The sequence below is a fragment of the Panthera tigris genome, chromosome C1 (genome assembly GCF_018350195.1).
Source record: "Panthera tigris isolate Pti1 chromosome C1, P.tigris_Pti1_mat1.1, whole genome shotgun sequence".
NCBI lineage: Eukaryota > Metazoa > Chordata > Mammalia > Carnivora > Felidae > Panthera > Panthera tigris.
The window spans coordinates 194,901,823-194,928,257 of record NC_056667.1 but is presented as its reverse complement, the minus strand read 5'-3'; the positions used below and the strand labels follow the sequence as shown (position 1 = coordinate 194,928,257).

The 26,435-nt window shown below is 35.1% G+C and overlaps 1 protein-coding gene across 1 annotated transcript in view; it reads left to right on the top strand.

The window, feature by feature from the left end:
• The window catches only part of ERBB4 (erb-b2 receptor tyrosine kinase 4), a 710,253-nt gene that overhangs the window by 336,692 nt on the left and 347,126 nt on the right, over positions 1-26,435 (top strand). The gene's annotated exons all lie outside the window — the stretch shown is intronic.

The following is a 26,435-nucleotide window of genomic DNA, read 5'->3' as shown; positions in this document are numbered from 1 at the left end:
AATACATTTTAAAGTATTACATACAAGGGAAATGAATTATACTGAAACACATTTATCAACATACTTAAAAATAAATATGTGATATGGTAATATGCTTCTTCATTAGTACATTAAATAAAAAAAATTCTAACAGCAGGATTAACAAGCAATGTAGTTGTGAAGCAGTGATAGGCCTAAATATTACTTTAAAAAGGACAGTCACTTTAACAAGTGGTGTTGGAAAAATTGGATATTCCCATGTACAGTATTGAAGTAAGACTTTTACCTGACACTATATATAAGAAATTAACTCAAAATGAATTAAAGACCTAAACATAAGACCATAAACCATAAAAATCCTAGAAGAAAACATAGAGGAAAAGCTTCATGGCATTGAATTTGACAATGATTCTTACAGCTGCCACCAAAAGCAAAGACAACAAAAGCAAAATAGAAAAAAACGGGGCTACATAAAACTTAAAAACTTCTGCGCATCAAAGGATGCAATCAACAAAGTCAAAGGCAACTTACAGAATGGGAGAAAAATTTACAAGTTATATATTTGATAAGGGGTTAATATCCAGAATATATAAAGAACTTTTACAACTCAGTAACAAAAACAACCTGGTTCAGAAATGGGCATGCAGTTGAAATAGCATTTCTCCAAAGATGATATACAAATGGCCAACAACAATATGGAAAGATGTTCAATATCACATTGATTTGAAATCTAAATCATAACCATGAGATATCACATTATACCCATTAGAATGACTATTATCAAAATAGTAGAAAGTGACAAGTCTTGGTGAAGATGTTTGAAGAATCTGAAACCTCTGTACACTGTTGGTGGGATTTTAAAGTTGTAAAATAGCAATGGAAAATAGTATGGTAGTTCCTCAAAAATGAAAAATAGAACTACTATATTATCCAGCAACTCTACTTCTTGGTATATATGTAAAGAATTGAAAGCAGTCTCAGAGCAATATTTGCACATGCATATTTATAGTAGCACCCCAATGTTCACTAATGAAAGAATGCATGAACAAAATGCGGCGTGTGTGTGTGTGTGTGTGTGTATACACACACATTGGAACATTATTCAGCCTTAAAAAAGTAAGAAAATTATGACATGTTACAACATGGGTGAACCTTGATGACATTTGGCTATGCAAAATAAGCCAGTCACAAAAAGACTGTATGTCCACTTATATGAGGTATCTAAAGTAGTCAAATTCATACAAACTGAAAGAAGAATGGTGGTTACCAGGAGCTGGGAGAATTGGGAAATGGGGAATTTCTGTTTAATGAGTATAGAGTTTCAGTGTTGTAAGATGAAAAAGTTTTGTAGATCTATTGCACAACAATGTAAATATACTTAACACTACTGAGTTGCACACTTAAAAATGGTTATGAGAGTAGATGTTATGTTGTCTGTTTTTACTATAATTAAAAATAGAGAAAGAGGTAAAGAAAGAAAAAGCAAGCAAGAAGAAAGAAAGGAAGAAAGAAAGAAAGAAAGAAAGAAAGAAAGAAAGAAAGAAAGAAAGGGAGCTTTTATGATACTGCTAAGTACCAGAATAGAGTATGAATGCATCTTTAGTTTCTATTGGTCGCAGTGTGGTTGGCACTGCCCATATTATCAGGACCTTATATTTATAATTGATGAAAATCATATATTTAATAAGAGATTAATGTGAATAATAATGTGACAATTCCTCATTCATGTTCATGGACCTCCTAAATTCCATGCATAAGCCCTTTAGGGGCCCCAGGCCTCCTCGTTAAGAGGCCACCTGTCTTTAACTATTCTCCTTGCCCCCAATTTTGACAAATCCACCTGAGAAAGTGCTACCAAGAGCACTGTTTAATGGGTATCTAACTATGACCCTGTCTAAAAACCCTGTCACTGCAACTGACTAATGTGGGGTCAGTTCTTAATAAAACCAGAGGCTTGGAGATTTTAGCAGATTCCTGCTTATTTCTCCCCTCAATGGAATGAGTTCTTATAATTTCTTTGTCTGTACTGCCTTTGCTTTTCTGTCTGCCAGACTAAATTTTGCTTATACGCATCACACTTATCAATTGTTACCCCTTCTAAGAAGTGTTCTCTTCTACAGGCTGGATTAGGTAACTTTTCCCACATAACTGCATAAAGAGCAGGGCTAAATCCTTCCATTCTGTCTCACTCTAAAATGAAAGTCCTATAGGACAAGGCTCAGGTCATCATTTTGTCCTCTGTTTTAGCACATAATGGATGGATAAAAGTTTTATACTGAATAAATGGATAACTAAATGAAACAATCAATTCATAATCAGAAAATCAGATGAATCTAAGTAATAATTTCTTCTGTTCATCATATGTACAAGAATGGATGTGAAGTAAAAGTTATAATCCATAGATACGTAGCTTATTCATTTTAAGTCTTTTTCAGGTAAAAATGGCAACCTACATCTGTGTGCTTAATTTAATTTAAAACTATATAATTATGGGGGTGCCTGATGGTTCAGTTGGTTAAAAGTCCAACTCTTGATTTTGGCTCACATCATGATCTCACCATTTGTGAGATCAAGCCTGTATTAGGCTCTGTGCTAAGAATGCAGAGCCTGGCTGAGATTATCTCTCTCTCTCTTTCTGTGCTTCTCCCCTGCTTGTGCTCTCTCTCTCTCTCTCTCAAAATATAAATAAATAAATAAATAAATAAATAAATAAATAAATAGAATTTATAACTATATATGTTATACTATTTATATTATATTTATGTTATATGTATATTTTATTATATTTATAAGACATATATGTGTCATATATATATATATACACATATATATATGATATATATATATATATATATATATATGACACATATATATATATGTATATAAGACATATATATATGTGTACTTTTCCTTTGGTGTAAAGAACCTAATTTGTGTAGGGCTGGTAAATCCACAAATCACACAATTTTGACCAAGAATTTAAGAATATTTGATTCTTCAGTGATATTTTGTAAATTATTTTTCAATAAAGCTTTGGTCTTTTTGTATAGTACCAATTCTTAATGTAAAAAAGCAAAATCTTTTCAAGAGAAACCTGGCTTTTTTTCAACATAACCTTTAGCAACATAACCTTTGCACTATAATTGGAATAATGAAGGAAAGGTTTGAGTGTCTAGAAAAGAAATTTTTAAATAATACCAATCCTTTAAAAATATGAGATTTAGGAGTAATTACAACCAAATTGTATTTTCCAAAAATACTTGAGGTATGTTGACATAAATTTCAGCAAAGTAAGGGAGAGAGTATCTTTTTTATTATAGGAATCCCTAGCAAGACGTACCTAACATTCTAACAGTCTTGGATAGGTTTGTCAACAGGGCTTATTAAATAAACTACCTTCAGAGCTAAACAAACAAACAAACAAACTAATTAATAGTAAATGACGTTTCACTTACTTGGAGTACTTCTAATAACTCCCATCACCACAGAATGTCGAAATGATGGAAATTAGTTGCCCTAGAAAAATTAAGCAAATGAGAGTATATCAGAACATGAATATGGAAAAATAGACAATAATATTTGTCTGGAAGAAAATTGTGTGGTTAAGGGAATGGCTCCAAATGGACTTGTTGGGAACCTTGCACTGCCCAAGTGACCTCGGGCAAGTCACTTGTGCTCTCAGTACCTCCATTTTTGCATCTATTAAATACGAGTGTCAAGAGCTGAGCTGAGCTGGTAGGTTTCAGGGTGGTCGATTAAGACAAAGAACCAATAAGAAGGTAACAGTCAACCTTTCAGTCCCCTATTGCAGTAGCATAAGCAAGTGGCTAAACTGGAGAAAGCACCAGGTCTTCCACTGTCCATTTTTCCCCATGGAACAGCTCCAGGTCAGGGTCAGGTGGATCAGACTGGTCAGCACAGACAAGGGGAATTGTCTCACTGCTGAGGGAGCCCCAAACAAAAGCTCCTAAAGTTTTATGGATCTAGAAGCCAGAGGGTAGGTTTGAGGCAGCAGAAAAAAAGCTGAGTGGAAAAGTTCTGAGTAGTGAATCAGAGTAAAGAAAAAGCATCTTAAATGTTCCCTCCGGCCCGTGTAAGGACTTTCCAGCAAAGGCACCTGAGGAGAGCCTCTGTCAAAGACGTTGGATAAATGGAGGCATCCAATGGAGGCAACTGATCTAGAAATGTAGCTATGCTTAAGAGCATGGCTCGTTAGGAAACCCTGAGTTTGCCCTGAATTCAGAGACCACAGTGCATTAGCTGTGTACCAACTCTGGTGTGGATAGGGCAGCTTTCTGTTGTGAGACCTGCCAGGGTAAGCCTGTGGTCAGGCTTGAAAGATCACGCATAGGTTTTTGGCCAGAAACTAATATATCAACTTCATAGGACTATTATGAGGAATAAATAATTTGCTGTGTGTTAAAATCTGAGCTATTTCTTATGATAAAGGAAGAAAGCGACTTCCAGTTATGATTTGTGTTTCCATAGGAATTAACCATATGTGGACAGAAATAATTTTATAACATGTGAGTTACATTTTTATTATATATTAGTTAACATTTTATTTTGTTTCTGTTTCTCATGTGTCTAAGCAGAATACAGTATTTTATAGCCTGAGCTCACTGAGGCACCAAAAAGAAGAAACCTCGGATGTTCCAGATCCTACAATCTTTTCTTTAGCTTACACCAGATGTACCACTCATTCTCAAATTGCTTTCCAAAACCAAATACAGGTGTCCCCCACTGTGCAGAAGTAGAAAGCTCCTATGAAACTTTTCAAACCAAAATGGCCTAAAGTAAAGAGTGTCCCCCACTGTCCAAAAGGTTATATTATGTTGCTCGCTTTTCCAAAAGACCAGTGTTAGTGCAGCAATGCCTTTTTTTGTGAAAGTGAAAATCCTCTTCCATTTCTTTCGGATAATAAAACAAGTACTAATGTAGGTCTTCACAAAAGTGAAGTGGCCTATTGTGAACTTTTGGAAAGTGTGGGATACCTGCATCACCTATGACAGAGGTACAAATGTGGGGGAATTGGCAAATTCATAAAAGCATTATATTTATTAACATAATTCCATTTGTTTTTTTGGTTTTTTGTTTAATTTTTTTAATGTTTATTTATTTTTGAGACAGAGAGAGACAGAGCATCAACGGGGGAGGGTCAGAGAGAGGGAGACACAGAATTTGAAACAGGCTCCAGGCTCTGAGCTGTCAGCACAGAGCCCGACACGGGGCTCGAACTCACGCACCATGAGATCATGACCTGAGCCGAAGTCGGCCGCTTAACCGACTGAGCCACCCAGGTGCCCCATAATTCTGTTTGTTTAAGCCAGATAATCTACCTGCTTTAAAACCATTAGTAAAACTTAAAAAAAAATTAGTAACACTTAAAACTATATTTTTTCTTTTAATGACTCTCCCCCATCCTAATGACTGCCCACTCCTAACTAATACTGAGTGCTGTGTCCCATGTACGTAAACTGTCTTGAACTAGAAAATAATTAAATATCAAGATACAGTAGAATTAAACCTGATTTTAATTTATCAACTTCTGTTACTCCTTCAATCTTAAAATGTTTATATAAAATAGATGCATTCTTCTAAGCCTGGAATTTTGTGGTAGAGTAGAAAACAAAAATAGCAAGAAAAATTATCCATGGTGCAATTCAGTACAGCTTCAGTTTCCATGTATTATATATGCACAGATCCACTTTTACATAAATGCATTTTATTGAAATAAGTCATGTGCACTGTTTTAAATGATTTTTAAAAAAGTTTTAATGATAGAAATAGAAAAATGTGAAAACCAGAAAAGATAAATGAACTCATATAAACCTAAAAGATTTGTTTTCAAAATAATTTATAAAATAAATTCTTCAGGAATCTAATAAAACAAAAAACAAAAGACTTAAAGATACTTTACGAATTTAAATCAATTATTCTAAACAAAATATTGGCAATAAGAACGAAATAATTTAGGAATGTATTTAAAATATAAAAGCAAGTGGTAGCTTGCTCTTTTAATACTGTAAATGAAAAAGTTTTTCAATACTGTAAATGAAAGAGTTAGGACTTGTCAAGGACCCATATCAGAGAAGGCCTTTATTGATACATTTATAGAAAGACAATTTCCAGGTTGACTGAAACTCACTCCAGGATAAATTTTATGTAAGAAAATTCATTATAAGATGGAAGCACAGCATACCTGCTAGCTTGGTTTTTATTTGTTTGGTTGTTTTTTTGTTTTTTGTTGTGTTCCTTAGCTTCTTAGGGTAAAAGTGCATTGCTTTACTTTTTGAATAGATTTTTCATGACAGATCTTTATTTTCATCATATGGAATAGCTTCCTCTAAAATCAAAATTTTAATTAGGTGTTATATATACAATTAAAGAAGTCAGTACCTCAACCCCAAGAGGCAGAACAGAAGATTTTTCCCATAATATACCTTTCTTAGCTCAGCTCAGTCCCTATATATATATGTATATATGTATATATGTATATATATATATATACATATATATATATATATATATAGGTGTTTGTACATAATAAATATATACATAAAGTATATGTATCCACACACATCCACATACTTACATAGATATACATTGGTCTCAAAGTTTGTGATTATAAATTAATTTCTACTTTCCTTTTACATATAAACCACCTAAAATCTGGGACAAATTCCATAGCCTCTCTTCTCTGCCCTTATCCTCTTACTGCCAACTCCAGCCTCTGCTACCAATGATTCCAATAACCACACAACTGTGCTTGGCTCTCCCTTAGCTGCTCTTAAGACCCACTGCATTCCCAATTTCCTCAAAGCATAAATGAGACTAGTCATTAGCATTTGTTAATAATAATAATGGTTATTTGGTGGGGGGTTGCAGAGAAGACCAAACTTGACTTTGTGTTCCTGCTTATGAAGTCAGGATATTCCTCACTACTGAGACCTTCGCACCATTTCCAAACCTTAAGGATTGACTCCTTTGTTTCCCCCTAGCCTTTTTTCCCTTCTCAAGGCAGAGGCTCATTTCATTCTCTGCTTTTAAACTAGAGGAAACATCAGTTTGTACATAAGGAAATGCTCACTTCAAACAGAGAATATACATAGCGTGGCTTCCTTAGAAAAGTTTTAATAGTGCATTTCCCAAAGCAGTGCTTCTTCAGTCTAAAATAATACCATGTCGGTGGAGTGCTAGTAAATGTTTAATAACAACTTTTCAAAAAGTAGAGGAGTAACACCCCAATTTAAGGAGTTGCTAATTTCCATGGTGTAAACATTCTTAACATTCTCCCTTTTAAGCAATCGATGTAGATTTTGGAAGAGATGCCCAGTGAGTATACCATTATGTAGTGTTTCCACCACATAGATTCAACAGATGTAAATAAACTCAATCATGTAAATAATTAATCATGTAATTGTGTAATCATGTAAATAACTAATCAGGAAATAGTGAATTTTAAGTTTATATTTATTACCTTTGTTTCAATAAAATTTAACTGTGGGTTTATGTAATTTAATATTTAGTAATGGCTATATTCAACAACAAGGTCTGAAAATTCTAGAAAATCTGACAGTCTGTTGTATACACTGCTGCCATGTGTGAACATCAGAATCCTGTAGAGGTAAAGGCTGGGCTCTGCCCAGTCCAGTGCGGATCATTTCTCTCTATGACAATGCAAAGAGAAAATTAAGCTTACACATCATGCATGGTATGAACTGGTTTTGCCCCTTGTCTCCTCCAGGTAAATGCTGAATAAAACACACATATACACACACAACTCAATAAAGAACAAACTATTTAAGAACAGGGCAATTTAACACAGAATGTATACAGGGAAAATATCTGACTCTTCAGGGTCATATTCTGCTAACATTTGTCATTTACATTATTATATAGTATCCCTTAGGTTCTGCATTCATGTTAACTTCTTGCACTAAAGATTTCCTCAAGAATGTTGGATAGATGTTACCTTTATTTGACTAAAAGACTTAATCAAATGGTCCCTCTCCGAGTGAACTGTTTCCACCTCAAAGATCAAACTCTCTGTACCCCACAGACATACTGCTCTAACTCTTAAGAAGGTTTAGTTTTCTACCTTCAAATAAATCTTTATGACCACAGCCTGTTGGAAGAAAAATTATTATGTAAAGTGACAGTAGAAGTATTGTGTGGCATTAGAAAAGAACAACATTCTCTATGTCCAGAAATAAGTAGATTAAGAGTTTCCAAAGTTGGACATGCATCAGAATCTACTCCCAGAGATTCTCCTTCAGTAAGTCTGGTTCAGGGATGGGAATCTACCCATCGTCAAAATTCTCCAGTTGAATCTGGGTACAAGTATAGGTAGCACTGGCTTGGTAGAGGATGTCTATGCTAATAAAATAATTAGAAAAGTCTGTATTTCAGACCACATGCAGATTCAAAATTGCCAGAGAACATATGATGAGTTTGCTGCAAATGAGCCAACTGACAAATGTATGGTCCCCTCTTAGAGAATATGTAGCTCTCTGTCATGTGAGATTTTTGTCACTAATTGCAACAATAGCAATCACAATGCTCTAAGCACCTGTGACCTTCTAGGCCTTATGGATCATAGGCACTTACAGAATCTTATTTCTAATTCTTGAAGAAATTCTGTAAGGTAGGTATTAAGAGTCATATTTAGGAACAATCAGAGCCTTGGTGTCTCAAATTTTTAGTAATAAGAACTCGTTGTCTTCTACTGAATGTTGAAGAGATTAAAATTTCGTAAATAGAAGGTCATGGGGTTCAAATTGTCCAGTTAGGGACAGCCTTCATATTTTGTTGTTTCTCTGAAGCTTATTTTAGAACAAATTTTAATAAGACTTTTCACTATATGAATTTTAATTGAAAATATATACCATTACTTAAATAAAAATTGCTGGTATTATGAAGAAAGTTTTCACACTGTTCAGACAGAATGGAGAAAGGCCAAGGAATCATAATTATCAGATTTTCTTTGAAAGTGTAACTCCTAACATTTTTTTGAAATGGTGAGTTTTGGGAATTGGAGATTCTTGTAACTGGAAGGCATCTTTCAGTTACACACTTTGAAAAAAAAGTAATAAGAGCTACACACACTGTTTAAATTGGATGGCAATCAAAGAAATCTAGTCCACATAATCTAATCAAAACAAATGTTTTCAAAATGTTTATGGATGGATGAATGGATATGCAAAATGTGATATATACATGCAGTGGAATATTATTATGCCTTAAAAAGGAAGAAAAATTCTGGCATTATGCCAAGAATGTTCAACATGGATGAACTTTGAGGGCAGTATACTAAGTAAAACAATCCAGTCATAAAGAGACAAATGCTGTATGATTTCACTTATATGTGATACTTAGAGTAGTCAAAATCATAAAGATAGAAAACAGTGGTGATTTTAAGGGGCTAGAGAGGGAGGGGAGAATGGGGAGATTCTGTTAATAAGTAAATTATTTTAGTTTTAGAAGACGAAAAGAGTTATTGGAATAGATGGTGTTGACTGTTGCAAAAATAATGTGAATACAGTAACTACTACTGAACTGTACAACTAAAGTGGTTAACGTGAGGGGTGCTGGGTGGCTCAGTTGGTTGAGTGTCCAGCTCTTGATTTCAGCTCAGGTCATGATCTCATAGCTTGTGGGATTGAGCCTTTGTCTGGCTCTGTACTTAGGATTCCCTCTCTTTCTCTCTCTCTGCCCCTCCCTCTCTCTATTTCTCAAAATAAATAAACTTTAAAAAAAATGGTTAAGATGGTAAATTTTGAGATATGTTGAGATAGAGAGAGAGAGAGAGAGAGAGAGAGAGAGAGAGAGAGAGAGAGAGAGAATCTTAAGCAGATTGCATGCTTAGCACAGATCCCAACAGGGGGCTCAATGTGGGGCTCAGTCCTATGACCTTGTGATCATGACTTGAGCCAAAATCAAGAGTCGGAGCCTCAAATGACTGAGTCACCCAGGTACCCCCAGAGTTTTAAGTCATCCTGCTGTATGAGGCTGTGCAAATAATTCTAAACCTGGCAGAATTAGCTGTAGGTGTTGAAATGATAGATTGGTAAAACTGACTTAAATTTTCACAAAGGAAGAGACTCATTGATTCAAATAACAAGTATCTGATTAATGTAAAAGAGATTTGTAAAACATTCCATAGTTGATTTTTTTTAATTTTAATTCCAATTAGTTAACATACAGTGTCCTATTAGTTTCAGGTGTATACTATAATAATTTAGCATTTCCATACATTACCAAGTGCTCATCACAAGTACCCTCCTTAATCCCCACCACCTGTCTAGCCCACCCCCCCACCCATGTCCCATCTGGTATCCACCACTTTGTTCTCTATAAAGTCTGTTTCTCGGTTTGCCTCTCTCTCTTTTTCCCCCTTTACTCATTTGCTTTGTTTCTTAAATTCTACATATGAGTGAAATCATTCCATAGCTGACTTTGTGAACATAAAACCCTGATTTTATATTTGGTGTTTAAAGCAGCTATGTAAAATTGAATGAAAATGATGCTGAATCCATTCAATATCACCCTCTTCTATTTTTCTCTTGTTCGTTTACTTTAAAATGGGTTAAGAGTGATTATGCATGTGTCTGTGGCTTGTTTTGCAATGCTCATTCATAGGTTTGATTACCATTCACATATTTATTCCCATTTACTAATGGAAGTGGTTTTGTGGAACTTAGTTACACAATTAAGTAAAATTTAAAGAGCTTACTATTTTTCTTTTCCTTCTATAATTTGTCATCACTTAGAGAAGCTAGGAAGTGAAAGGAAGACGTTTACAAGGAACTGAAAATCGTCTATTCCAGTTTCCCAGTCAGTAACATTTCCAAAGAAGTTTTACATATGTCCTCCCTCTCTTATTGGTGTCCTCCTGCTAAGCCATTTTTATTTCAAAGTTCGGAGAAAAGATGGTTACACTGGAGAGTCAGAGCAGGGGAATTGGTATCTCCACAGGTAGCTGGGGAAAGATGAATAAGGAGGTCAAGCTGCTAATCCACTTTTCAATCTTTCATGTCTAGATTATTGCAAGTAGCCGTATGCAACCTTTATTTAACTCTTTGCTGCCTGGCAAGAACACATTATGTTCTATTTGGAGGTGATTCTTTTGGAAATTCTAGGTGCTCTTTCTATGCAAGGAAGAAAAAAGATGGAAAGGAAATTATGCAGTAATATTTCTCTTAAAGTTCTTCTTTAAGCATAATAGAAATAAATGTTTTAAAGCTTGATTAAAAAATGCACAAAGTTAAAGTCATCTCAAAATTAGATGTCCCACACACTTTAGTTCTCCTCCCTCCTTATACTTTATTAAATAAAAATTTTGATCTAGTAGTTTTTTTCAAAATCTTTTTCTATAGAATCATTTTAAACTGTACTCAAGAAGGAGAATACATCATTAAACTAGTTACCTGTTTGCCAAGTTACTAGTTACTTTGTCAGTAGTTAACTATTACTAGTTACCACATGCCAAAGTGAATTTTTCAGGATAAAGAAACTTGCTTTACTAGAAAATAAGTCAATGATAAAACTAAAAGTTTTTACAAATGACGGAGTGTTGGATACCCATCACTTCATTTCTAAATTTCATTAAGTTGAATAATTTTAAATATCAAATATTTTATTGCAAAGATTTGTTGTGCATTTCTAGCAGAATAAACAAATATCTAAGGGTCCTTAGAGCTGTAGAATTGACAGAGCTCTGCTTGGTTTGATTCAGTAGAAAAAGATAAATTAAGGTCATGCAGTTTTGTAACATTCTCATGAAATAGTCAATCATTTCTATTAATCCATACAGTAAACACAAACATTTTATGGGGGAGGGGGTGACCCAAAACATTATTTCAGGATTAATTTGCATTATTACTGAATTAACTTACAATAAGTATAAATATACGTTACTTTAAAATATGTAAATGGGCAATCAGAGAGAGAGAAACCATAGATTTCATTGTTCTTCCTTTCCCCTCTTGTCTTCCTCCCTACCAAAACCTTTTGCCTGACCCCACTGCAGGGCAAAGCCCCTGCATCTTTATTGTCTTTGCACAGTTACCCTTCTGTTTCTTTGCTTCAAAGGGTAGCCTAGTGGTTGAGTTCGGGATATGGATTCTACATAAGTTCTAATCTTGACTTCAAAGTTTCTTCTGTCTAATTTAGCCCCTTTATCCTTCATTTTTCTTACAGTGAATTGGGATAATACATGAAAATGTTAAAAACAGCCTAGCACATAAGTGTTCCATAAATATTTGTTGTTATCAGTTTTAGTGTTTATAATTAAACACTATGAAGACACTTCTTATTCTGTATTATAGCCTAAAACTGGGAACTGTGATCAGCCTTCTCTTAGCTTCGCATCATCATTTATAAGCAAATACATCTATAATTTTGTGGGCATGGGGAGCTGTGTGGTTAAGGACACCCATTCTTAATGTTCTTGGCATCTGTCTATGATACCCTCCACCCTGCCCATTTAGGTCATTTGCTAACTACTACTCATTGCCCACATGCATTAATGATTTTGGCAAGTGACCCTGAGTCTTTTTTTTTTTTAACTCCATGTATGTCATTCCCTAGGTGACTTTGAATAAGTATCTGTGTTAATGATCTCATTTAACATTATTGCCTAACATTTTCTTTACCTCCTAAAATCCACTGAACTTATCAGTATTTGTATTAATTCTGTAAGAAACAGGGATTTGTTCTGACATAAAGTTTGTCTGCCTATGAGTATTTTAATTCATTTTGTGTGTTCGGTCCTTCTCTGTCCCACATGACTGTTCTTTTCTTATATCTGTTAAAGTAACAGATGGTGAAGAACATGGATTCTGGCTCAGATCTCTGGACTATTTCAGGCCTGTCCCATTCTGTGTGACCTTGAACAAGTTATTAAATTTCTCTGTCCTCAGCTTCCTCATCTGTAGTAGCATTTTCCTCCTAAGGTTTTCGTGGGAAATAAATCACCTAGAACAATTGCCACTATATAATAAAAATGCATTATGTCTAACTCTTTAATATGCTAGTTCATAAGGATTTTGACACCTAGAACAATTCCCACTATATAATAAAAATGCATTATGACTCTTTAATATGCTAGTTCATAAGGACTTTGATTCTACCTTGAGGTTTATATTTCAGATGGTTACAAGACTAACAATATATTTTTTTAGAAAACAGAGAACTAGGGGCAGATTGATAGGTAGTGAGGCTAATATTTAAGGCTAAATCATTTTGTGATAGAATACAACAGATATATATGCAGGGGCTTGCAAATCATTTATCTCTTTTTCTTTAAATAACTCAATTTCCAGATCAGTCTAGTAGTACATCAGTAAGAAATGCCATTGAAATACCTGGTTGATGGAATCTTTTTTTTTTTCAAAAAATATGTTATAAATCCATTATTCTTGAATTTTAGCTTTTGTGTGTGAACTTCAAAGGCAGATTAATGAAAACATTTTACATCAAGACATTTTAGGCTTATTACTTACTCTAATGCCTTTTGGGTCACTTTCTTATAACCTTCATCAATTTTAAAATCACATTTCATTCCTTAGGCTTGTGGTGGCATTTTAGAAGTATGCCTATTTGTTAATGTGGTTGTTTTTATTTTAAGTGTGAGGACTTGAGGGAGATACACACACACACACACACACACACACACACACACACACAGCTAAATCCCTTTGGTGGATGAAATAATAGTAGGGATGTAAAATGAGACTTCTGGCTGATACCTCAAAAGAGTTTGTTTAATACAGTGCCATGGAGCTACCTAATCTTCCCCAACTTGTTACCCATTTTTCTTTGTTATCTGTCTCAGTGATGTCTCATCTCCCCAACTGACTGCTACAGGCTAGCAATCTGTAACAGAAACTCAGTCTCAATCTCAGATATAATAAGAAAGAGAGGCTACAAGATTAATGGTGCCAGCCATAATTATAAAGTCTCAAGCCACAGACATTATAAGACCTTTCAAAACTGACTTAAGGTGGAAGAAGCTGGGTTAGCACTATAGTGTGAAGATACTGGCCTCTTAGTAAAGGAAATTCAGGGCTATTGGATCTGGGAAGTCTACTGTGTTTTTAGTACTGTTAGGAACTGTGGAAAATAAATGGTTTTTTTTCCCTTAAGGAGCTTGTTATAATTTTATCCATTTCAGTTTTCCTATGATAATACCCATTACTTATTAATTCGTAGAGGAGATAGATCTATTCTTGGAGCTGACAAATGGAAGCCAGATGAAAACAGGCTGCTTATGGAGACCATGCCACACATAGATATTGGGAATTTTTTATGCTCATAGTGAAATAGAACCAGTACATTGCCTTTCAAGTAACAACTACTCTGACAGGATTAAAAAACAACAAATGTGGGAATGTTCATGGTCTTTCTTCCATATCTGCTCAAACATTACATATCTGCCAGCCTGATCTCTTTACCCCTCTGGACCAAACTGTCTCTCTTTCTCTCTCTCTCTCTCTCTGTCTCTCTCTCTCTCTCTCTCTCTCTCTCTCTCTCACACACACACACACACACACACACACACAGTCTTCCTAGAATGTTGGAATTCACACTTAGTATGTTAAGATGGACAGAAAAATTGTTAACGAGAGAGCTGAATGAAATAAAAGTATTTAGGGAGAATGGCTAAGTCAAACCAATGACATGAAAGTGATAGAATGGAAGAGAGGAGATTGTGAATGCTTGGTGATGGCAGAAAGGCAGGAGAGAGAGCTAGTGAGCATCCTTGGGCAGGGGGTAGCCTGTGGTGAATCAGAGGCTGAAAGTAGTGTGAGAAAAGTGAGAATTAAGAAAAGGTTTGGAACTGTTGCCACGGGCAGTGCTTTGGATCCCATTTAATGTCCTCTGAGACAAGTAAAGTTCTTGTGGTTGAATTTCAGCTGCTGACCCATGCCTCTTAAATGTGACACCACTCACATACTGAAAACACGGTGGTTACAGTTCCTCAGGGATCCCTTAGCACCTCTGACTAGCAGTCTCACAGATGAGGGTCATGGAATGGGCAGGGATCCCAGCATTGATGACATCTAATCCTCTCCAGCAATTCAAATACCGTTTCACCATGGGTTCCTCTCTTCTTTTCTGTCACATACCTTGAAATATTATCTGCCCTCTTTTCCTCCTTCCATGTACACTAGGCTGAAAGGTACAAGAATCTGATATCCCAGTAGCAGAATGAGCGTTCACTGTACTTAGATTATTAGCAGCATTCCTGCTGAGACTGCGGCTTCTCAAGCTTTGCCAAAGCATGCAGAGACCTCTGAAACCCACTTGTCCCTTTCTGCCAAGCCTGTCAAAGTTTCTAAGACATTACAGCCTCCCCCTTTCCTATTACTTGACTATGATGCCTTACTGATCATTTCAACTCTGTCTGCATAAACACTTCTGTCTCCAGATTACTTGATTTGTCTGCCATATCACTTCTGCTGACTGTCTACAGTTCTTTGTCTCTCTTTGTTGTTCTTTAATGTTTTTAAATACAATATTTTGAGGGAGGGAAAAAGGAACTAGCATCGATTGATGTATATTACATGCCAGGTGTTTTACATATGTTATTCCTCTTAATCAGCCCTAGCATATACAGGAAGTATCATCATCTATATTTTATTAATAAAGAAAGTCAGCTCGTAGGTAAAGTTCCTTACTCAAGATCCTACCAATTATAAATAATGGAGACTGAATGCAGATAAAAAGTGATTTCAAAGTTTATGTTGTCTGCTTTTTACCAGCACTTATGTGAACACTTAAAGCAGTGAACAGCAATATTGTAATTTGGTTATGCACACAATACTTTCAAGTTTTTTATCTTCCCTAAACCACAGGCTATAATTTCCTATCACAATTATAAATGCTAATTACTAAAATGTGTTTATATTTAACGGCATTTATTTTAGCCCCATTTACTGATGAACCTTAATAAGCAAGTAATAGAATCAAAGTAAATATGAATTAAATTTTTAAAAATGTACAAAAACAAAAATTTCTGACAAGCAAATATGCTTGTAAAATAAGCCCGGCATGATATAGAGAGACAAGTTTCTGGTTCCACTTACACTTCTGTTTTCTTACCTATAAAATGAGACAAATAATAGTACTTACACTATACTGTTGTGCAAATTCAATGAGATACTAAGTGTAAAGCGCTTTGTCTACAAGCTAGAATGTAGAAAGTGCTCAATAAATGGTGAGATTGATGATATCGGTAACAATGTCTAAATTTGAGTATGCAGCACAGTGTGAACCTCCATGTACAAGATAAACACTTAAATAAAAAATTTAAAAAAAAAGAGTCAGAAAAGTTAACTTATCTACCTGAGGAATGAAACAGTTCTAAAACCAGAGTGAGAACTGAAATTCTAACCTGTCTCATGACGGATAGATCCTGTATGTGTGCATAGCTGTTGATATTTGCATGAAATACTCATTTAGAACCACAAATGCAGAAATTTACATTGATCCTGTTAGATCCTGTATGTGTGCATAGCTGTTGATATTTGCATGAAATACTCATTTAGAACCACAAATGAAGAAATTTACATTGATCCTGTCAAATTTTATATTGTTACTTTTGGCTCTTCATTTCGTTTACCAAGTGCTTTTTTTTTTAATTTTTAGAAGTGTTTTTAACGTTTCTTTATTTTTGAGAGATAGAGAGTGTGTAAGTGGGAGAGGGGCAGAGAGAGAGACAGAGAATCTAAAGCAGACTTCGTGCTGTCAGCACAGAGCCCAACGTGGGGCTTAAACCCATGGAGTTTGAACTCACCAACTGTGAAATCATGGCCAGAGTCAAAGTTGATTGCTCAACCGACTGAGCCACCCAGGTGCCCCACCAAGTGCTTTTTAAAATCTGAATAGTTATCCTATGTATGAACAATTGCTACCCCTGCCTGATGTTGTCATTTGCAGATGTGATAAGCATATTTCAATTGTTTTATGTAACTCAGTGATTAAAGAGTCAAACATGATGGATATGTACAGAGGCCTTTGGTAGACTCCTAGTATCAGCACATCAGTCTAGGCCAGCCCGTTCCTTTATCAAATGTTCTGATGCATGTGCCAGTTGTCTACAAACCTACACAAGTGGTCCAGATGCCATCAGTGTTTTCCAGAAGGACATAAAGAATGGCATGGTCACGTTCTCTCTGATATCCAAATCAACCTTCCATGAGCTACAAATCTTCTTAATAGTATGATATGAAATTAGTGATATTTTCTTAATGTATATTTTCATTTAAAAATATTTATTGGTTCTCTTCATGTACCGGCAAAATATTCCATAAAGCAAATGGTTAATTGAATTATGGTATGGCTATCTAATGGGAGGCAAATTGACCAAAAAAAAATTGCATCTACATAATATAACCTGATAATGTTTAGGATAAAATATAATGTGAAAGCAGCAGGTCACAAAACTAGACAGACTATTATACTATTCAGAAAACAGTGTTACTATACATCAAAAAATGAAAAACACCAAAATACAAAGTTTATAAATGATTTTTATTTTCTTCTTTTATATTCTTCTGCACTTTATAACATTTCTAATTCAAACATGTATTAGAAATAAAATCTAGGGGCATGTGGGTGGCTCAGTTGGTTGAGTGTCCGACTTTGGCTCAGGTCATGATCTCACAGTTTTTGAGTTGGAGCCCTGCATCGGGCTCGGTGCTGACAGCCTAGAGCCTGAAGCCTGCTTCGGATTCTGTGTCTCCCTCTCTCTCTGGCCCTCCCCTGCTTGTGCTGTGTCTCTGTCTCTCTCTCAAAATAAATAAACATTAAAATGAAAAATAAAAATAAATAAAATAAAAACATTAATTAAATTAATTAATTAAAATAAACATTAAAAAATAAATAAAATATAGCAAATCAGTGTGGGTCAGAGAAGACCTCATTGGGAGGTGGCATCTAAGAAAAGCAAGTAAGCAGATGAACCATGTGACTGTAGCCTATCAGAGAAAGAGAAGCTCAGGGAGAGGGCATGGGAGGGCCCTAAGTAGAGGGTGCACCTTGTACATCCTGGGAACAGCAGATGAGAGTGCTCAGAGGAGTGATCCAGGAAGAACATAGTAGGAAGTAAGGTTATGAATACATGGAGAAGGCCAAATATCATACGGCCTTCCAGACCATTAGAAGCACTTTGTGTTTTTTACTTTGAGATGGGAAGTTATTGGAATTTGATCTGGTATGTCTAAGAAGATTGCTCTGGTTAATATATTGAGAAGAGATTATATAGAGGCCAGGGTAGAAGCTAGGACACAAGTTAGGAGGTTGTTGCATTAATGCAAGCAGGAGACAGTTGTGACTTAGTGGTAAGGGTGATGGGAAATGATTGGGCTTAGCTGTATTTTGAAGTGAGTGTTAACTGGATATGATAATGATTTTGAGTTTGAGCTGAGGATGAGTCCAACTTTTTCAACATGAAATTCTGAAAGGATTGATTGACATGAAATATTGTTATGACTGACTGAAGAAGACTTTAAAGGATTTTTCTGGGTTGGGAAGTTGAAGGATTACATTTTGGACATGTAAATGTTTGCATGTCTGCTAATTATACAGGTAAAAATGTTTTAGAAGCAGTTTGAAGCATAAGCCTATACCCCACATGGTCAGGACTGGAGATACAAATTTTGGAAGGTGTCAGCCTATTAGTGTTATATGAGGATTAACAGAACTAATATATATAAAAACTTAGATATTCCAGGAGGACCACCACCACTTAGAGCTGAACAGGTTTTGCACTGTCCACTTACAAAGAGGTATAATCTAGGTAGACTATAATCATGGATGCTCTTGATGGCCTTTGCTGGTTCACCTTAAATGCTAATAAACATACCTGTCATTATTACTGTTGATTGAAAACAGCAGACACATGTTAATTTATTCTTTAATTCTGCTGGTAAGGTTTTCCAGTTTGTTCAGACCCCTTATTTGTGTTTAGAAATGTATTTGACATTGATTAGAACTAATTCTGTTCCACAGTAGGTAGAATTCCTGTGTTCTGCTCTGTGCTAACGACTGTAAACAGTGATAATTAATGCTTTCTAATTACATGATTTGGAAGAAACATGAAATATGAGTATGATATATGAAATATTTAAATGTATCAATATGTAATAGTATGAAATGCTTTTTCAGGAAAAATTTAACCTTTCCTTATAGTTTGAGTCATTTTGTATTGTTGATACATTTGGGAAACCATTTGGGCCCCTTTACTATTATTTTTTTTTAAGTTCTTTTCTATTGATTACAGTAGCCTAAAGAATTGTGAAGGTGTGCTAGAAGTATAAAGTTTACAGAACAGTAATATAGATATTGTATCAGATCTTTCCATTCAATGGGAAATATAATCCCTTTAGTCTATTAATGTGTATTTTATTTTGGCACATGTATGCCATTACTTCTATCAGTAACTTATAATCATGTAAGACTATAAATGTGAGTGATGATCAATAATATTAAGTTCATAATAGATTCTCATCAAATTTCCTTTTGACTGAAATTTGTGCAGAGCTAGCCATTCTACTTAATACATGGAAGCACACCTAAAGTCAACATGCTGATAGAGTAGCCAGTTGCCCCCATGCATGGTTAAGAGGTTTTAAACAGACATTTTTGGAATGTCTATCCCACCCCACCCCACCCTTCCAGCTTCTATCTGCACATGAGATGTCTGCCATTATGATTTCTCCTCTAGATTGATTTATGTTTACCGAAGGCTTCAGGAAAAATGAAGATTTGCTAAACAGGCTCAATACTTCAAACTTTTGCACAATTCTGTGTGCCTGATAACTGGTCAGTTCATTAGCCATCTGTCTGTAATCCTATCTGAGTTAGTGCTAGGGAGAGATACTGTGTGCTCTGGCAGTTGCAGATCAGCAGTGGGGAGTTGAATCCTTGAGAAGAGGGTGGATAGAAGTATCTCATACTGAGCTTGATGTATTTTACACTTCTGTTCAAAATTAATCTTGATCATATGAGTATGTAGGCTAGTCTAAATCCTTGGACAATAGGTTGCTTGACTGTATAACATGATGGCACTTGTAGAAAAAAAAAACAAAACAAGTTTAATGATGTTGACATTACCTACTTTTCCAATCCAGTGATTACTTAACGTAATTTAAACTGCTAACTCCTGACTTAATTTATTGCTAGATGAAAAATTCCACCCATATGTATTTTTACTTTAACTTTATCTTCCTAGTTAGTGAAAATACTTGCCCATCTTTGTTTTGAATAGCAAGTGTATAGAACTTAAAGCTTTCATTCAGTAATTAACTTGCAAATCATGGGCAAGATAGGAAGATTGAATTGAAATTGGAAGAAAACCGTAAAGTCATTTACATAACGAAATTGTGGGACCAAATAAACACACATGACAATGAGAGTTGTCAGATAAGAACAAGCCCAATATTAACTTCTGATTAAAAAAAAAGAGCAATTCAGTAATATCATTAAATAATGATGCCAATATATTATTTGCTGGAATCCTGTTGAGACTTTACTATCAACAAGGTGCTTTATAATAATTTAAATTTGAAAAAAAGTTATGTGTTTTTTAGGACTGCTGGGGTAGAAATGCAACCTGATGGAAATATATCCACAAATCAAGGAGGGAACACTGGGAAGTGAGAGACTGCTACATGTTTACACCATTTAATCCTATAAGTTTGGTTACCAAGCATCTGATCAGATCTAGCACTTAAATTTTTGTCTCAAAATATGGCTATGATGTTTGGAATTACATGCCAAACCATTATTTCTTATCCATACTTACTCTTGTGGAACCTTCATCATCAGAACCCCTGGGATTGCTTTTTTTTTTTTTTTAAATACAAATTCCTGTACCTCCCTCTCCTAGACTGTAAAATCAGCACCTTGCACAAGTTCTCAAATCTCAACACTAATTTTGGGAACCATAACCTGAAAGTCTCTTCTACCATGCAGATCAAACCACATAATTTCAGTGTTTAAAAACTTTGACCAACTCCATGACAGTTTCACAGAGTAAACTCTAACCTATTCAGAAGACTTTCGAGATACTTTGTAAGCTTACACTCCAGATGCTGTCCTAATGCAAACAGCTCAAAGGACTATAAACTATTCATTATGGCCCCAAACAGTTGTGTGCACCAATGCCTCTGTGTCATTGCTTAGGTTAATTATTCAGCCTGGAACTTTCTTCCCTTTATCTACTCACAAAGTAGAAATTCAAGCATGTTCTCCATGGAGCCTTTTTCAAATACATCCTCTCCATTTTATGCATACTTCTATTTTAGCAAGTATTATGAATATCATGACTATTTGCCCATTTTTCTACTTATTTCCTGGTCTTTGAAAGCTCCTTGAGGGCAGGACACTGATTTATTCATCTTTTTATCATCCATTCAAGAATAGGGACTAGTTTAGTGTAGACTTCCAATAAATGTTCCACTTCCCTTTCTGAATTATGGGATCATGAAAAAGATACTATTCTCTCACTCTTTCCCCAGTAAAAGAAATTTTAAGAGGTCAAGACTGCCAGTTTTTTTAAATGGACTGAAAGAAGAATCCAGGCAATGTAACTGCATTGCCTTTAGCTAGAGGAAGTTTGAAGATATAATCTTTTGTGGTTGCCAGTGACCTCATGTTTTGTAACTCTTCAACTGTCCTAGCATATTACTTGCAGAAAGCAGTCCAGAGGTACATATTAAATCCCATCTCTACTGTCAGGTAGTCCTACGAACAAGCAAAACTTCTAACATGAATTTATGACTCTTAAAAATATCGAAGTGGCTCAGGGACTCTAGTTCCTACAAAAAAAAAAAAGAATGCAAAAGCTACATTTTAATAACTTCTGGACAAGCATAAAAGATAAACTTAGTCATACTTGCTAGCTTCTGCAATGAATAATGCATTGTCAAAGCAGAAATGATTGTGAATTAAAATAATGCTGATGTGCAGTAATCAGCACTTACTTTAAAAGATTAAAATGGTTGCTAAAGTGACAGAAATATTTGTCTGAAATTTTGTTTTGTTTTATATTTCACTTCTTTGAGTCAAAATGACAGGAGGTAGAAATATTAATTTAAATAACTCTGTTATCACTAAGTTGAATGGAAATGTCAGATTCTTATTTTTAAGTAGCATATTTCCTCACATAGTTTTAAAAGAATTATTGAAATAAACAATGGAAAGGAATCATGTAGCATACTGAGACATGGAAATAAGACATATTTGGACAGCACTGGCAAAGTTTCAGTGCCCCAAAACTTTTCTTCCATTTACATAGGCTAGTATGGATTTTGTCTTTCTGCTGTTCTCATTTAAAATACATAGAGAAGTGATTTATAAAATTAATACACACTAAAAGAGTGAATACATGGCCTTTTTTTTCCTCTTGAAATCAGGCCTCCTGAGACACTGCATACCTGAGAATCTGAGAATAGAAGACAGAAATTTCTCAGTAAGATGTTGGGCCATAGTTAAAAGTATTTTTCTTTCTGTAAAAGACAAGGGAGAGATCCGTCATGGGCCATACTTATCCTCTCCACTGAAGTGCTCTCCCCTGATCTCATTTTAGATGTCATATAAATAAATTACCCTATAAGGAATGGAGTGGACTTCCAAGCCACCAGGCATTAACTTGGAAATGGCCCAGCTCAACCTGACCCCATCCAACTCTTCTTTCCTGAGCTAGAGGACTGTTAAAAATTTAGATTTGTTGGCTTCTTTCCTTAAACCCCATAGAAGGTGAATGTTAGATACAGACTAATCAAAACCCTTTCCCTTTAAAATAATGCTGAATTAATTCTAAACTCTTATTAGAGAAGTAACCATATCTGTTTCAATACTTTACATGGTTCCTAACACACAGGTATAGAAGGAACTGAAAAAATACTTTTAGATAAATAGATGGAAGGAAGGTAGAGGAAAAAAGTATGTAGTTTTGTTTTGTTTTGTTTTATTTTGCTAACCTAGATAGGTAATTACTCAGAAAACCCCTTGTCTCCCTTCTCATTTTTTTACATTTGTGTGCAGCAGAAATGTTGGAAAGAAAAATCTAAAAGCATATTTTAAAGCATATTAAACACATTAGTCCATAAAACTACACTACCCAGTTGTCTAGAAGAATCAAACTAAGGTTGCAGGCCTGAGAGTATGGCAAATATATTAATTCGGGAATACCTCCAATCCGATTTTGGCCAGATATTTTGATACTTAATTGGAACAACTTAGTGAAAATAGTATTTGCCCAATTGCCATATACCGCCCAAGGTTGAACTGAATGTGGGGGCCGATTCCAGAGGGTCAAAGACAGTCAAATGAAGGGCGAGCCAGAATGAGAAACCATTTGTGGAAGCACACATAGGTCATGGCCCTCCAACACATGTGTAGTAATAGAATTCTGGAATGTGTGTGCCAAGTGACCCTCTTTCTCTTGGTTTCCAAAAGGAGTGAAGGGAATATATGACTGAGTAAAATCTCAGTAAGGAGGCAGATGTTGTTAGCTTCCTTTTACAGCAGTAATACATATTTCTATTTAAATATGAATGCAAAATGGAAACTGCCAAACAAAATTTCCTAACAGCATGATAGTCAAGGTTAAATTGTTTAAACTTCGTGTGTGTCTGGCTGGGGTGGCACACTATATCATTTGTTTACAACTAGGTGGGCCTTGCCATGATACTTTGTCAAGAACCATAAACCTAATTTCTAGTAATACTCCTTTTCGTATTGGATCCAGGCAAAAGTCTTCGGTGGTATATCAAAACTACAAGAATAAGAAGGTAGAAAATATATAATCCAATAAATGAGGAATACTGAGTGTATTAAAATAATGTTGCTTAGCTCCCCCCCCCCCACCGCCCCCCACAGCTATAATAGTGTTCTGGTCACAGTGAACACAACTAAATATTTCATTGGCCGCTAACACAATTAAAGAAGTCATAGATTAAATAGTAGATGATCATCCTCTGTTTCAGATATCTTTAAATAACAGACCACTTAATGGGTCGATTTAAAATATTTTAACACATCTAAAGAAATATATTAACATTAGTTACTTTCTCATAAAAAGTTTGTACTCAAAGTTTTCACTGCTTCCCATTTTGTCTCACAGCCCTTTCTAATTTCCGCTGGTATAAATCAAATTAGATTTATTAGCATTGTACAAAAGAGCTCCAGTAGGTTTTTAATAATAATTATCATTATCACTGATTAAAGTTATATTGTTCAGGCCAGATGGAGTCCTTTTCCTGTCAGTGAGAATGAGCTTGCATTATGTAGTCATAATGTGTTTGGATCTAAATAAACAGATGGCAGAGTGACAGGATATTATACACTGGTGATGTCAGCAATAGTGGTTCACAAACAGAATTGCTCTAGATAAACTCTATTGTAGCAAGGATCCTCATACTTTTAAGAAGGTGAATGGAATTGAGCCTAAGTGTTATCTTAACTTGGAAATCGTACTGTTCACTTGCAGAAGGGTAGACCATTTGGATGGCCTGAGGTTCAGCCTGAAAAAGTGCATCTGCTGAATCTGCTCTTTAACTGTGAAAGCATTTAACATAACAGCTTCACTCAGGCAGTCTCATAGGGAGAGAGAAAGAGAGAGGAAAAAAGAAAAAAAAAAGCTGCCCAAGTTATAAGGTCTTTCAAGTTGAAGAGTTAAGACCTGTGGGTCAAGAAAAAGAGGAAAGATCTGATACAATCTTATTTCATAACTTTCAAGATATAGTAAAACCTTGGTTGTAAGTATAATTCATTCTGGACAAATGCTTGTAATCCACAGCATTTGTATATCAAAGCAAATTTCAAGAACCATTGGCTCAGTTTGTGATCATGTGACATTCAGCATCACGTACCACTTGTATTGCAAGACATTGCTCATTTATCAAGTTAAAATTTATTAGAAATGTTTATTTGTCTTGCAGAACACTTGCATAACAAGTTACTCACAATCCCAGGTTTTACTGTATAATTATGTTAAAGTAAACATCTTTCTTGTAGGGGTGTATACTCATTCATAATAATGTTAGAAAATTAACAGAGAAGGTTTAATAAGAACTGTTATAGAAAAGCTTTAGTCTTTAATAGATTTTCATGTATACTTTTTATTCTAAAAAACCCCACTCTATATACCCTTATACCCACCAATATTAGGGTGAACCTATGAAATTCAGAAACAAACTTCAAAGAAAATCATTATATGTGATTTCTTCTAGCTAATACTCTATGGTTGTGTCCTTAGGAAAATTTCTCTGTAGGATAACTGTATTTGCTGAGGCAAATACTCAGAGTAGCAGAGTTCTTAAGAGCAAGATAGTGCTACAGAAGATAAAGGCTTGTATTTGAAAATGAAGATGGTATCAATAAAATGTTTAAAAAAGGATATCAAATAATTGAAATTAAACTTCCTAAAAAATTTATCTGTTTAAATGCTTGAAACTTTTATATAAAGATGTTGGTTTGCAAATTGGTCCCTATGCATGGAGGGCAAGGAAGACTGAATACATAGGGAGACCACTCCAGATTGATAGGTGGCAGGTATAATAAGCAAGGTAACTTACATACAAGGCTGGTCTTGAACATATCCAGGGTGATCTTGGACAGCCACAAGACAAGTATATCCCCATAACTGCCTACCAGACTCTTAAGTTTATATGAAGGTTTTAAACGGGTTCAGTAACATATTCAATTCAGATGGCCCCAGTATCACCTTACTCTCTCAAAGTTACATCCTTTCAGACTGCTAGCAGGGGAATAGTAGGCAGGATGTTCATTACAAGGACAGGGGAGGGAGCGAGGAGCCTCCCATTGGCCAGGTCTAGCTCAAGGGTCAACCTGTTGTCACATCCTCTTTATGACATCCTCCCTCAAATGAGACTCTAAGTTATGTGTATAGGGGCTCCTGGATGGCTCAATCAGTTAAGCCTCTGACTCCAGCTCACATCAGTGTCTCTCAGTCTATGAGTTCAAGCCCCACATCTCACTGTGCACTGACAGCTCAGAGCCTGGAGCCTGCTTCAGATTCTGTGTCTCCCTCTCTCTCTTCCCCTCCCCAACTCATGTGCATGCGCACTCTCTCTCTCACAAAAATAAACATTAAAAAAATTAAAATAAATAAATAAATAAATAAATAAATAAATAAATAATGTATGTAACCTTTTCATTCTGATGGTTTGTCATGTGTTTGTAAAAATATATTTTTGTTTCCATAGACTTCAAATTCTTTTTAACTATTGATTTATTCCTTAATATCAATTAGCCATGAACTATTGAAATTATACCAAGCAGAATAGAATCACATAGAATCAATAGAACAAAAATATTCAATAGTCAAAGTGAAAGTTATTTCATGTAAATATTTACAACTATCTGGGACAATTCACAAATTCAACTTATTTCCTTTTCTTATAAAATAATGAGAAGATTTT